The following is a 16,179-nucleotide window of genomic DNA, read 5'->3' on the forward strand; positions in this document are numbered from 1 at the left end:
TGGGTCTCCCGATGCTGGAAGTAACGAAATTTATAATTTATTACATATAACATTGAATCAAGTTCCTTCTTATAATAGGATTGTACAAATGGGTGATGTTAGGTATAGATATAAAGTTGTTGATGATGTTGGTCCAACATTTGATGTTGATGAATCTCCAATTGATTAAGAAAAAGTAATGATGATAGTATAATTTCACACGACGGTCTAGTGGAACAATTCCAAAGCTTTACTAAATTTGTTGGGGATGTGATTGAATCTAAAGAGGAGGAAGTTGAGCCGAACAAGCTTGATAGGAAAAGTGCCCTTATTATTTTCAAATTATGAAGAAACATAAAGCACTCATTGAGGGATGCCAGAACCCTTACCATTGCTCGAATTAACATATCAAAAATGTAAAGGTTTTATAGCCCCCAATCTATGTGAAGTTGTCTCAATAGTTTAAATGAAAAGAAGAGCTTAAACTTAGTTTAGGATTCAAATGTTTTATTGAAAACTTTCAAATTAGAGTGAGAAATCTACAACATATAGGTTTGAAACTGTTTGCTTTGTGAAAAATTATAAATGGCAATTAAGGGATACAAAAGATAGAGATATTGATTCAATTCAAGTCCATAAACTATCGCAAAGCCACACATGTTTAAACAAATAACTCTGTCCCCATCATCTCCAAGCCAACAAGATAGCGTTGGGTCATTACATGAATGAAAAATTAGCTAATAGTACGTGGATTATGATGCGGGGAAAGCAAATCCAACGAACTATACTTGGTGTACATATTTTGTATTAGCAAGCATGTAGTGCAAAAATGTATGTTCTAAATATGTTTAGAGGGACCCCTACAGAAAGCTTTCAAATACTTCTTTTATATTGTTACAATTTAGAGAGGAGGAATCCAATGATCATTACATATATAAAGAAAGATGACAAAAAAAATTTTGAATATATTTTCTCCGCTATCGTTTACGTGGTAATATTTCTTATGCATAATTTTTTTTGTACTTTTTATACATGTATCTTATCTAATTACTAATCTATTATATTATTGTGTAGATTCGAGCGTTTCAAACTTGTTTGCATCCTATTATTATCATTGACGGAGCCCACCTAAAAGAGAAATACCTTGGAACTATGTTTGTAGTAGTAGGCATGTACGATAATTACCAAAGTCTTCCAATAGCATTTGGCATTGAAAAAAACAGCAAGAGGGGGAATCATGGGCATGAATTTTATCGAGACTGAAAGAATGTATTGGGGATATGACCCATTTGGCTATTATATCTGATAGAGCTAATTCCATTGAATATACCATTCAAGCCATGTGCCCAAACGCATATTACAAAATATGTTGTTGATATATGTTGATGTATATGCGAGCAAAGATCAACAAACAAGACAAAACATATATTTTTTTTGGGAGGCATGCAAAGCTTACCGAGAGTCTAATTTAAAAAAAAAAAGTTTGGCTAGGCTATGACGTGCTTTATCCAATGATTGGCATACATGGATAGAAAAATTTGGTAACCATAAATGGGCAATTTCATGCTTCCCTGGTGTTCGTTATAAGTTCATGACATCAAACAACATCGAGTCTATCACTACGTTATCAAAAGACACACGAAAACTACCACTAACAACGTTGATTGATTTTTTTTCGAGCAATAATGTAGCAATGGTGGTGTCAACATCGTAATATAGTAAGTATTTAAATAAATTATATTAATTTGTAAATTATTGCAACGCTCGCTTCATGTATCGATTTCTTTTCGGAAATTTAGGGTTTTAGACTGGAACTCGACGAGTTGGGGAGCTCCAACTCGTCGAATAGAGATCATTGTGGGACGCGGGATTTAGGGCTACTCGACGAGTTGGAAGGCCCAACTCGACGAGTAGGCGCTGTAAAGGAAAACCCTAAATTTTAGGGTTTGCACCATATATAATCTCCTTAAAACCTTGAGCTGACCTTCCATCAGGCTCCAAACCCTAAGAACGTCAGTGCTAAACCCTAATCTCCATTTTCCCTCATATTGTGAGCTAGAGTGATTTTTGGAGCTTAGGAAGAAGAAGATAGTGAGAAGAAGGAGGAGATCCAGCAAACAAAGCCCTCACTCTTGAGCTTGACCATCTTGTGGACTATTATAAGCACTCAAGATTTGATTTTTATCTTAGAGTATGAACAGATCTTGAGTTAATCTTCATTTCCTATCATTCTTGTCGATTGCATGCATGAGGTTCATAAAGTTTGCAACTTTATGAATCTCCAGAGCAAAATGGTCCCAGGGTAGGCTAGATCTAGCTTTTGGTCAAGCATGGATGTCATGCATGGATTTTAGGGTATATTTTCCCTCTTTGACCATTTTGACTTCAAGACATGCATTGGACATGCATGTCCATAAAGGCTCCATCTTTGGAACGTTTTGAGGATTAGAACCTATTCTAGAAAGGAGGGATTCCAAATCCTTAGAGTCTTGAACCACATAGCTAAGCTTTTGAGCTTTCCAACCTTTGTTAAGGGCTTTAGAGCATTCGGAGTGGTTCTAGAGGATAAAGTTGGAAACTTTATCCTTCTAGACACCTTCAGGTTTCAGATCTAAGCCCTAGAGTCCCTGCAATCAACGTATCATCCGAATAAGGAAACAGGGGGAAAACTCGACGAGTTGCCCTGGAAACTCGACGAGTTGGATCGGGTTTCCCCGTCTACTGGATATTGAGTGAACTCGCCGAGTTGATGAGACAACTCGGCGAGTTGGCTAGGATTTGTCCCGGTTTTCTGGACTCTGAAGGAACTCGACGAGTTGCTAGATGCACTCGACGAGTTGGGGTCAACATGGACTATTGACTTTGACTGTTGACTTGGACTTTGACCATGGTTGACTAAGTTTGACTTTGAGGGTATTTATGGTATTTCAAGATTTTGACAAGTTAATCACATGATGGTTATAGGCAGTTGAGTTGGAGCTGCGCGTTGGGACTTATCTGATCCTATCTTATCAGTTCAACATTCTTGAGAGGTGAGTCTCCTCACCATACCTATGGGTCGAAGGCACCAATGCTGACCCATTTTATGATATGTGGTACACTAGTTGAAGTAGTTTTATGTGGCATGTTAGCTGGTTATGTGCTAGGAAGTATGCTAGTTGTATATGTGGTATGCTTGTATGGAAGACCATAGGAGAGCCCATGAAACTTGGATGTAAGACCATGTGGAGAGCCCATGGATTTCCTATTAAAGACCATGGGAGAGCCCATGACACTTGGATGTAATACCATGTGGAGAGCCCATGGCTTTCCTATTAAAGACCATGGGTGGAGCCCATGGCATCCTGGAGTAAGACCCTGGGGGGAGCCCACGACATCCCTATATGTTATATGCATGGCTTATATCGTTTATGTAGCTTTTATAACTAATATGGATTATGTGATTATGTGGATTGTGTGTGGTATGCTCTGGGGAACTCACTAAGCATTAGCTTACAGTTTGTTGATTTGTTTCAGGTACTTCTGAGCCTAAGGGAAATGGCAAAGCTTGATGGCGCAGCATGCACTATCTTAAGCGATTTTATGGGACACTATGATATTTGAAATAAAATTGTTGATGTTATGAATTTGAAAACAAATGTTCTTGAGATTTTGTGGTATTGGAAATGTTTTGACTATTTAAAAATAAAAATTTTCTTTTGAAAATTAGGTCGTTACAATTTGGTATCAGAGCCTTGGTTTGAGGGATCCGGGCACACTCTCGGGTGTGTCAGGACTCAAACTAAGGAAATGGTAAAATTGTTTTCAAAAATAAAAGTTAAAAACTTCTTAAAATGGAAAAGAAGAGAGTGCAATGCGCGTGATCGGCCGAGCCAAGTAAGTAGTTCCCCAATATGTTAGCCATGTTATACTGATATTTGAGTTATGATAATCGTATGAATCTTGCTACGTGTGCGCTTTCAAAATTATATACAGTTAGGAGCTTATAGCCTCAGAATGATTGATTTGGCCTTTTTTCCTGTTCTTTGTATGGTTGTGGTCTTAGGGTAGAGTCTGTTATTCGAAAGTCTATTTGATCCTGTTCTGTGTATAATTCGCATGCATAAGGCAACCTGTTATGATTGAGTTATGGTTTGTTATGGATGGAGCAAATCTTAGGATAGCCTAAGATTTGAGCTATACGGTAGCCTGCGAGATATGTTTTGTTTTGGGACGAATTAGAGTCATCAGGTAGAGCCTTGGGAAAGGTACAAGTAGGTGTGGAAGGTAGTATTGGGCCCGTACTAATAAAAGCATAGGACCTGTACCCAAACCAATGTTAGATCTGGAGGCTCTAAGGAGAACCGGTGTGGGAGGATCCCCATTTTGGACATCCTGATCATTATGTTTCATGATATTGTAGTTCAGTATGTTGGTGACACGACATGGAGCTGGGGGATCAGGATCGGGATCTGGATCTGGATCTAGGTCGGGTGATGGTACCGAGCCCATTGATGAGAGGCTGCACAAGCTCATTGCAGCCGAGATTACGAGGGGGCATCCTTGACGCTACCCCAGTGATTTTTGGGACGGTTAAGGAAGGGATGATGGAGATTTTGGAGGACTGAAACCCGATCCAAAATTCTCCCGCTATGAAATCTCCACTCTCTCCCACTTTGAATACACGAATCATCATAACGTAATCGACACGTATTTAAAAGATCCAAATCGACTAACTAGAAACCACCAATCCTACTTCTAGAAAATTAACTGAGACAGAGTAAGATAGTCCTTCGAACCGTCCAACTCGACCCCAAAACCTTCATCAAACAAGAACAGGTAGAAAGGCCAATTAGAAAGTTCTGAGTCTATGTCCCTCCATCACTGTAGCCTAGCAAAACCTAATAACATCTCAACTGAAAACGCACTCACAAGACAACAATCACCACGAAGGAAAATCTTCCAAAAGTGAACTCAAAACAAAAATACAAGATGATATAAAAGGAAAACAGACTCGCAGTCGTCATAGCCTCCGGTCTCGAATCCTCTGCAACAAGCTGGTAGGTTCTCTCCTCAACCATAAGCACCTCAACCCTCCCTAGATGTCCACCCGACATCTGCCAAGCTAAAGGTGCATAATTTTACACTGCACTGGCAACGAGAAAGGGACAAATGACATTGATGTGACCCACCTGATTGCAATGAAAACAAACCCACACACTCTTCATGCAGTCCCTGCCATAGTGTCCCTCTTCACCACATTTGTGGCATGCAAACGATCGACAAGCCCCATCATGAAAGTTCCCACACTTACCATACATGGGGCCCCTCTAATCTGCTGCTTATGTTCTAGAGTCAACGGAATTGAACCGCTTGGTCACCGGATGTGACTGAACTGGTACCAACCTCTCCTCTTTCCTCTGAGTCTTTATCTTAATCTCTCTCCTCCTGGCATTTGACTGCAGTTCAACGAAAGTCTGGTACTGGGTGTTCGCCACAAACTCTCTAATCCTAGTCTTGAGCATACTCAAGTAGCAGTTCATATGCACCTGCTCTGAGGATGCGTACTCAGGGAAAGATATGGCCCCTTCATGAAACATTTGGGTGATCTCGGTCACCGACTCGGTCGTGTGCTTGAGTGACAGGTACTCCTGAGTGAGCTGCTATTTCCCTACTTATGGAACATATTCAGTGCAGAACATATCCAAGAACTTCTCCCAAGTCACTGCAACTCGCTCTGCAGAAGAAAAAGTATGAGTCGGAAAACTTCCACCAGTCCTTTTTCTCCCAAGCGAAGAAGGTTCAATGTGAATCTGACCTTTAGGTTATTTGGGCAAGAACATGTATAAAAACATCCCTCCACATTATAGATCCACCTCATAGAAACAATCGGGTCCTTGATCCCGTCAAAATCTGGAGGATTCGTGTTACTGAACTCCAGATTGCATCGATCCACCTCCCCAAAGTCATGCAACGGTGACGGCTTCAGAAACGGCAGCCTCAGTGATCGTGATATATCGCTCTTCGAACATGGTGATTATCATGGTCTTGATAGACCCACACATCTTCGAAATTGCATCTTTGATTGCAGTAGAGACCATAGCGGTAATAATTCCATGGATCTCCTCATCACTCAGACCCGGTCTCTCTGGGCCGTCAGCTCCCGAACCTAAACCTTTGCTCATCACCATACTGAAAATATACAAAGGAGAGGGTTAAAATTAGGTCATAGCTATCACAGGCTATACACTTATCTACTAGCTCCTCAACGACCTTAGGACTTCTCCTAAACCCCATACGAATCATGTGCTTCCGGTAGTACGGGCCCATACTACCTTCCACACCTATCCGTATTCGCCTCAGGGATCATCCCAAAGTTCTAAGTCACTACACTCAATCACATATTGGCGTACGGATACACACCTATATGCTCAAAAGAGCTACAAACTAAACTTCCTAGATCCTCGTCTGTAATGCTCGGTTCCCGATATGTTTTTTTTTAAATTAATTTTTACATTTTTACTCTGGGACTCGTCGAGTTGGAGGCCCAACTCGTCGAGTAGATGTGAGTTTTGGAACGCGGGTGGAAGAGTCTACTCGCCGAGTTGGAAGCCCCGACTCGATGAGTAGATCTGTCTGGATGAAACCCTAAATTTGAGGGTTTGCACCCTATTTAAACACCTTAAGTAGCCTTCACTCCAGCCTCCATCACCCTTAGACCCCATTCTCGAAAACCTAATCAGTTGTGAGTGTTCTTGAGCTATTTTGGTGCCATTTTTGTGATTTGAAGCGTGGAGAAGGAAGGAAAGGCTTGGAGGTTCAAGAAGAAGGCAGTAGATCTAGAGTCTTGGTTGCATTTCCAGCTTGTTAGAGGTAAAAAGCTTCAACCTTCACTTCCCATTTGTTAGATCTTCTTTAGGGCTTGAATCTTGTCATTTTTGGGGCATTTCTAAGTCACTTCGGGTTTAGAGTGTAATGTAGAGTGATGACTTTAGATCTTGAACCTTGGAGGGTTCTCATGGCATAAAGGTGCCAACTTTATGGCCATGGGAGCCCCATGCACCTTGTAGACTTCATCTTCGGGTCTTTTGAGCTTGAAGACCCATGCATGGACGTAAGTTTCGTGACTTTACGTGTTACATCGACCCTAGGACGTCAGATCTACCCTTTGGATGCAATGAGCTCAACAGAAATTGAGTGTATGGACATGGACATTGGGGACTCGCCGAGTTATTCATAGGACTCGGCGAGTCAGGTATTGGTTCCCCAACCTTTTCTGTTTCTGAGGAATCTGGTTGAGTCTAGAAGGGGACTCATCAAGATTAACGTGATTACGAACTTGAAGATCAAAGGACTCGACGAGTTCAAGGCAATGTCCCAACTGATTTGAAAATGAACTCGACGAGTCAAGGAAGGACTCGACGAGTTCAAATGGAAAGTCCCGACTCTGCCATAAGGAGAAACTCGGCGATTTAGAGGGCAACTCGACGAGTCAGATCGCGAAGTCGGGGAATCACTGAGTTATGGAACTCGACGAGTTAGTGGACCAACTCGGCGAGTTGAGTCAACCAGAAGTTGACTTTGGCTATGATGTTGACCTTGAACCTTGACCTAAGTTGACCCTTGATTAGGGTTAGGAGTATGTAATGGTAATTAATGAAGGTTGTTATGTGTAGGAGTTTGAGGAGTTGAGAGGAGTTGATCCTGGCATCGAGGACACTCCAGACACTTCACGACATTGAAGTGAGTTACCTTCCAGTAGCGGTGGGTCTACGACCATAATGTCGGCCTACTAGTAGGAGTTGTTAGATGATTGTCTTTATGATAATTATCTAAGTTTGCCACTATCTGTTATGTTTTATGTGCTAGTATGGTATGATATTATGTGATAGTGGTAGTAAGGAGAATAGTCCTCATATCTGGTCAAAGGACCAAAGGGGTAGGTCGGGCACCCCAGTATGCCTGACAGTACGATTATGTTATGCTATGTTATGTTATCGTGTAGTAGTAGGGGGTGAAATAGTCCCCGGAACCGGTTGATATAAACCGGAAGGGGTAGGCCAGACACCCCGCTATATCTGACAAGGGGTAGGTTGAGCACCCCGGTATGCTCAGCAGGGGTAGGTCGGGCATCATAGTATGCCTGATAGTATGTTTGTTGCATGGTATGTGGTATGATGGGGAACTCACTAAGCTTCGTGCTTACAGTTTTCAGTTTTGTTTCAGGTACCTCTTCGTGGAAGGGGAAGGAGCCGACACGGTAGCAGCACATCGCACACATATGATTTCCGCATTTTGAGATCCATGGGATTGTACTCTGACATTATTACTATTTTGATGATATGATTTGAGACATGTATGGTTTTATGAATAAAAGTAACTCAATGATATTTTCTTATAAATTGTTTTTATAAATCTTTATGTTAAAAATGAAATTTTTGGTCTTGAAAATTGGGATGTTACAAATTGGTATCAGAGCCTTGGTTTGAGGGATTCAGACACACCTCCGGGGGTGTCTGGACTCAAATCAAGGGTTTGAAAGATTTTACAAGAAAATAGTTTCCTACAAGTTTAAGTAAAAAGTTTTGAGAAAGAACAAGATGTGCGATGCATGCGACGGTCGAGCTCAAGTAAGTTTTTCCCCAAGATACCCATACATTTTATGTTATGATATGTTATGAATATGAGAACTGCATGCTAGATTAGGGCTAAGGATCTAGGAAGGATGCCTTATATGCCTACTGTATGTGTATGAGAACTGCATGCTAGCATAGAGCTAAGGATCTAGGAATATGCCTTATGTGCCTGTTGTATGTGCTTATGCTAGATCTGATTAGTCAGTCATATGATAGCCTGGATAGGATATGCTTGATTTGGGTTACTCAATGCCCAAATGTTGCTTGCTTCGTGCTTTTAGGAGTCCTAGTTATCTTTGGTTAACTAGTAAACGAATATGTTAAGTTACATATTAGGAAGACTAAATAATATCAGAAGGTTAGGTCTAGCCCTACTTCACAGCTCTTGTTTGAGTCCAACCGTTGTAGGGTAGGCCCCCTTATTCGAAGATTTATCTGGTCTGAGTAATATGTAATTGTATTCGCAAGCCAGTTAGGTAAAGGTAGCGGGGATTTCTTATGCAGCTGATGGCGGAGAGTGGTTTAGAGGAGTTACCTTAGGGTAAGCCGAGGATGAGATTGGTACAGAGTGCAGCAGTAGTAGAAGGGACTTGGTGAAGTCTAAGCAATCCTTGAAGAAAGTATGGATAGATGTGGAAGGTAGTATGGGCCCGTACTATTGAAATAAGAGGATCCGTACTCGAATCAAGGAGGGCCGAGATAGAACCAGGGATTTGGTAGAGTGTGTTAGACATCTCGAGATTATATATGACCCTAAAACTTATGTATTTTGTTTCAGAATGGTGGTGATTACGTGTCACGGAGCAGGAGGATCGGGATCAGGGTCAGGATCAGGTTCGGGTTCCGAGCCAGTGGATGAGGGACTACGCGAGTTCATCGCGTCTGAGATCACGAGAGGCATCCTTGAGTCGACCCCAGTGATTTTCGGGTCGATCAAGGAAGGGATTATTGAGCTGATTTAGGATCGCCTCAGGGCGTTTAGGAGTGACTGGGCATCTAGCCAGTCAGGGGCGCGTACACTGTCCTTTAAGGACTTTAGGGGATGCGGTGCGCCAGACTTCCACGGGGTGAAGGACCCCATTATTGCCAGGAGATGGATTGCAGACATGGAGTCTGCCCAGTTGACGAGCTTCTGCCCTGAGGGGTAGAAGGTCCGGTACGCTGCAGGTTGTTTGAGGGACAGGGCTAGAGATTGGTGGGAGTCGGCTGGTGATTCTTTGGGAGCCTCAGCCATTGAGGCTATGAACTGGTCTGACTTTGTGACCAGGTTTAGGGCTGAGTTTGCGCCGACTGTGGAGCTTCAACAGCTGGCCAAGGAGTTTCTTGACATGAGACAGACTACTGAGACGGTGGCGGAGATTACCACCAAGTTTCAGGAGAGGGCCTTATTGGTACCTCAGTATGCCGGAGATGAGGAGATGCGGAAGACCCGCTATCATGACATGTTGAGAGCTGATATTCAGGAGCATGTCAGCTACTCAGCATGCCCGACCCTGGATTCCATGATTGCCAGGGCGAGGGAGAGGGAGATCGATTTAGAGCACCTCAGGAAGAGGAAGGCAGAGACGGAGCAGGTTACTAGGGTTTTAGTGAAGAAACCCAAGGGATCCAACGCTAGGTCGAAGGGCCATCTCGGCCGGAGCCGCTGCGGAAAGTGCGACAAGCCACACGAGGGAGTATGCAGGACTGGGGTATCGGGCTGCTACAAGTGTGGCAAGACTGGACACTTCAGCAGGGATTGTACAGCCCCTACCCCCACATTCCAGTCATCAGAACTGATTTGCTTCCATTGCAATCAGAAGGGCCACAAGAAGGCCGATTGCCCGAGATTGACAGCAGCAGCAGCCCCAGTGGTGGCGCCAACTCCAGCGACCCTGCGGATCACTGATGGCCGGCAGGGCAAGACAGAGGCTCCAGTGGTGAGGAGCCAAGCCTTCCAGTTGACTACCAAGGAGGCACGCACTGCACCCGATGTGGTGACGGGTATGATTTTGTTGGATAAGGTGTCTAAGTCCATAACTATTTCTGGTATGTACTTGACCCGACCCGACATGGTCCATTCGGGTTGCATGGCACCATGCAATTGGATAAACTAAAATGAGAGAAATAACACTTATGGTTTATTAATATATTATAAGTTCTAATATATTAATAATATTATTTAATTAGTTTGATCAAGAATTAATTTAGAATTAATTAAGTGATCAAAAGATAACTAATTAAATATATGGGTAGATTATGTAAATCTTCCATATCTTATATAGTGGGCTAAGAGGCTCCATGGATTATCAAGTTGGGTTCCACCCATAGGATGCTCCATGGATGCTCCATGGGAGTTACAAACCCATGGGTCATGGAAATGAAGAGTCATGACACATTAGGGTTTACATGGTGTAACCCTAGATGTGTCAACAGTATATAAGAAACCCATTCTCCACCAAAATTGGCTACACATAAGAAACAAGAGGGCTAGAGCCGATTTTGCAAGTGTAAGATTCTCTCAAAGTTTACTCCTTTGCATTTGGTGTTGTGTGAAGCATTTGAGGCATCACACTTGGGGTGCTAGGCTCACAAGGTTTCAAGGATCATAATCAACAACAAGGTAAGTTATTCTATCTTTCATTCAAGTTAAAAATGTTCCCCATGTATGCTAGATAGGAATATAACCTTGGAATTCAACTTTGCATGATTATTAGACAAACATAGATCCAAGGTTATTAGGGTTGCATGTACACTTAGGAAGTGTTAGAATGCTCAAAACCCATCAGTGGTATCACAGCCAGGTTTGTTTGTTGTTTGTTTTTTGTGTGCAAACAGCTTGAAAAAAAATCATTTTTCTGTTTTCTGCTCGTATGAAAGTTTGCACATTTGTTGCTGGAAATGGACTAGAAACATTACCCTAAACTGTTTTGATGTTTTAAAGCTTGTTTTAGATGGTGTAATGTTTATGCTAATCCATTTACAATGGCAATTATTAAAATTACAAGTTTTTTTTTAAGTGTAATTTTTTGATTCTTGAAAGTGTTCATATTCATGTTCTTGAACTTATGAAGATTAGATGATCATAGGAATTGTTTGTAACCTTCATGGTAGTTTAATTCATGATCATAATGTGTTTTAATGGAGTCCATAACTTGTTCTCAAGTTATGGAAAACCAAAAGTCTCACTTTTATTAAAGCCATTAAATGAACACAAGAGTTATAAAAATGAAGAGTCTTCATTTTTATTACTCAATTAATTCATAAGTTATAAGAAATGAAAAGTTTTGGAAGTTTACAAAACTTGCCCTCAAGTTTTGGAACATGTAAAGTCTTGATTAAAACTTTAGTTCCAACCCTTAGAATTTTAAAAGTTAAAATTCAACCCTTATACTTTATAATATTATAAGTTACTAATATATATATGTATAACGTCAAGTCGTCTTACCGCTAGTACGCCTCATTCACGAAGCCGGTCTATAAGGGGGGTATAAGGTTGTTGCCTATAAAATGGCAACTTAATGGGTGTCCACTCTCACCCACCGCTTCCTTGATCGGTGGAGGGTCGTTAGCCGAACGGGTAAGACAAGGACTTATAAATTCTCATTAAAAGTATGATGAATATTATAAAGTAACTAAATGCTTTTATTAAATTCCCAATCTTAGTTACTTTAGGAAAATGTGAATAAGGTGCTAATCCATGAAATTACACTTTACACTTTGTTTAAGTCGTTGGTGGAGCGTGTGTGGTTAACCGGCACACTAACTTGGACTTAACAAGGTAGGTAAAGGGTGACTTAAGGTTTACCATAACATCGGTGGAGCGTGTGTGGTTTACCGGCACATCGATTGAGTGATAAACCTTGAGGGTACCAAGTGATTTGCATGGTTACTTCACACCTCGTTTTGTGATCCTCGGTATCCCAGTCACAAAACTTGGAGGGCACACTCGAGATTGAAACATGCCTTTGAAAAGTTCATTGAATCTCAAAAGAATCTAGGAATTTCTAAGAACCAATTAAAAACCTAATATTTATATTTCGTTTTTCATGGTGGAAATTGGTGAATCGTCATTCACCTACCTTTCAAATATGTTATAGCTTGGATTACGGCATACCTCTTCTAAGTTATAATATATTGTGATTGGATCCTAGCCTTAATATTACATTTGGGTGTTTTATTAAGGACTCTCTTAATATCTAAACTAATCTTGTTCTCTTCTTTCAGATGTCTTCAAACAATGCTGCTTCTGGCTCTAATCCTAATGGCTCCTTTACCCTTATGAACTTGTGTGGGAAAGTCACTTTTGATGGATCCAACTTCAATGAATGGATCAGAAACATCAGGATGATTACCCGCTACGAGGACAAAGAATATGTCCTTGACAAGGAGCTTAAGGAGATTGATGAGACCACTGCAACTCCCCAGGAGATCGCTGACTTCCGGGCACATGAAAGGGATGCTACAAAAGTGGCATGCATCATGTTGGCCACCATGACAGCGGAACTCCAAAAGTCCTATGAGGACTTCTACCCTTTTGAAATGCACCAAGATCTGATGGAAAGATACCATCAAAGTGCACGACAAGAGAGGTATGAAATCATATGCTCTATCATAACAACCATGATGAAGGACGGGGAATCCGTCACGAGCCACATGCAGAAAATGCAAAGGTATGTGGATCGGTTGCTGAAGCTTAATGTGAACTTCCCTGAGGAGCTTGCAATAGATATCATTTTGCACTCTTTACCATCGTGCTATGATCAATTCCGCATGGCATATCACATGAATAAGGAAGAGGTCACACTCAGCAAACTTCAGGGACTCCTCAAGACCGCAGAAACAGGTCTTAAGGGTAAGTCAGTTGTTAACACTCCTACTCCAAACTCTGCCCCAGTTTTGGCAATCGGGAAAGGTAGAGGGAAGAAGAGGAAGAGCTCTTCGAAGGGTACCAAGGCTAGGACCCTTGATGGCTCTTCTTCAAGTGGAACCAAGAAAGGTTTTGTCACTCCTTCTTCTGACCCTAAAGAGGCTGAATGCTTCTATTGCCATGAAAAGTCACATTGGAAGCGGAACTGCCCAAAGTACCAACATGATGTGAAGGATGGGAAAGTTAAACCCAACCATGCAGGTATTTACACTATCTTATCTAATAACTCACCCCATTCTAACTCTTGGGTCCTTCATACCGGTTGTGGTATTCGTATCTGTTCTGATTTGCAGGGACTAAGAAGAAGTGAGAATGTGGAGCATGGAAGAATAAACTTAATCATGGGGAATAGGAAAGCTTTACCTGTCACCAAGATTGGAGTTTATACTTTATCGCTAAGTAGTGGGTTTAGTTTAGATTTGAATAAATGTTGTTATTCGCCAGAAATGGCAAGAAATATTATTTCCTTTCATGCATTGTATAAACAAGGTTTCACCTTTTCATTTGATAATGAAGTTGGTTCGATTAATGCTTTCTTTAATAATGTTCTTTATTTTAAAGCATTACCTTGTGATGGTGTGTATGAAACTGTATCTGTGGTTGATAACTTAGGAAATAATGTATTGTGTATTGATTCTGTTAATGATAATAACTTGGATAAAGCATCATTATGGCATTGTCGTCTTGGACATATAAGCAAGAAACGCATAGGCCAACTCCAAAAGGATGGAGTATTGGAGTCATTTGACCTAAAGTCAGATGATAGTTGCGAATCATGCTTACTTGGAAAAATGACAAAGTCACCCTTCACAGGTTCTTGTGAGAGGGGTGAAGGTTTGTTGGATCTTATACACACGGATGTGTGTGGGCCCTTCAAACATGCCACAAGGGATGCTAATCGTTATTATTTGACTTTTACTGATGATTACAGTAGATATGGATATGTCTACTTAATCAAGCATAAGTCAGAGACTTTTGAGAGGTTTAAAGAGTTTAAACAGGAAGTCGAGAATCAATTGGGCAGGAACATTAAGATGCTTCGATCCGATCGAGGTGGTGAGTATCTTAGTTAAGAGTTCCTCGACTATCTTAGTTAATGTGGGATTGTCTCACAATTGACACCTCCCAGGACACCGCAGTTGAATGGTGTAGCTGAGAGGCGTAATCGAACCTTGTTGGATATGGTTCGTTCCATGATGAGTCGAGCTTCGCTACCAATCTCATTTTGGGGGTATGCCTTAGAGACTGCCGCCCATATCCTTAATCTAGTTCCCACAAAGAAAGTTGCCAAAACTCCTCATGAGATGTGGACTGGTAAAGTACCCAAACTAGACCACATTAAGATTTGGGGTTGCGAGGCTTTCGTGAGACACGAGACTCATGATAAGCTCGAACCTCGAAGTGAGAGGTGTATTTTCATTGGTTACCCACATAAATCCTTTGGTTACCTCTTCTACAGACCTAGTGAGAATGTGGTCTTTGTAGCTAGGAGGGCTTTCTTTCGAGAGAGAGAGTTCATAAGCCAAGGAGACAGTGGGAGGCAAGTTGACCTTGAAGAAATTCAAGAGTCAAGTGGTGAAGGAACTTCAAACCCTAGCACTCAACTTGAGGAGGAAACTTCTGTTGAGCCAATTGACAAGTCTGTACCTCTGAGGCGTTCCATAAGGGTTAGGAATGCACCTGAGCATTACTATGGATTCCATATTACTGCGGAAGGTGATACACTTATCAGTGATGAGACACTGATAGGTCTGGATGAACCTAACAGTTACGCGGAAGCCATGGCAGGCCCTGAGTCAGCCAAGTGGAAAGAGGCAATGGACAGCGAGATACAGTCCATGTATGACAATCAAGTTTGGAACTTGGTTGAGAATGTACCAGGTCGTAAGACTGTAGGGTGCAAATGGATCTTCAAGAAGAAGACCGACATGGATGGTAATGTACACACTTATAAGGCACGACTGGTTGCAAAGGGTTTCTCACAAACTCCGGGAGTTGATTATGATGAGACATTTTCTCCAGTGGCCAAGATTAAGTCTATTAGGGTTCTGTTAGCCATAGCCGCATTTCATGACTATGAAATATGGCAAATGGATGTCAAAACCGCTTTCCTTAATGGAAAGTTGGCTGAGGATGTTTACATGAGTCAGCCAGAGGGTTTTGTCAACACAGAGTACCCTAATAGAGTGTGTAAGCTTGAGAAATCCATTTATGGGTTAAAGCAAGCACCTCGCAGATGGAATCTTTGCTTTGATGAGAAAGTCAAGGAATTTGGCTTTTCTAGGAGTGAAGATGAATCTTGTGTATATGTCAAGGCTAGTGGGAGTATAGTTAGCTTTTTGGTATTGTATGTAGATGACATACTACTCATAGGAAATGACATCCCAACTCTGCAGGAAGTTAAGTCCTGGCTTGGGAAGTGTTTCTCTATGAAGGACCTAGGAGAAGCTGCCTATATTCTAGGGATAAGGATCTTGAGAGACCGGAGTAAAAGACTAATTGGACTTAGTCAGAGTACCTACTTGGATAAGGTGCTGAAGAGATTCGGCATGCAGGACTCCAAGAAAGGAGAGTTACCCATCCAGAGTAACGCCAGATTGAGTAAGACACAAAGCCCTAGTACTAAGGCTGAGATAGCAGAAATGAGTCGAATACCTTATGCTTCGGCTGTAGGAT

Source organism: Lactuca virosa, chromosome 7 (genome assembly GCF_052849685.1).
Source record: "Lactuca virosa cultivar CGN04683 chromosome 7, Lactuca_virosa_CGN04683_v6, whole genome shotgun sequence".
NCBI lineage: Eukaryota > Viridiplantae > Streptophyta > Magnoliopsida > Asterales > Asteraceae > Lactuca > Lactuca virosa.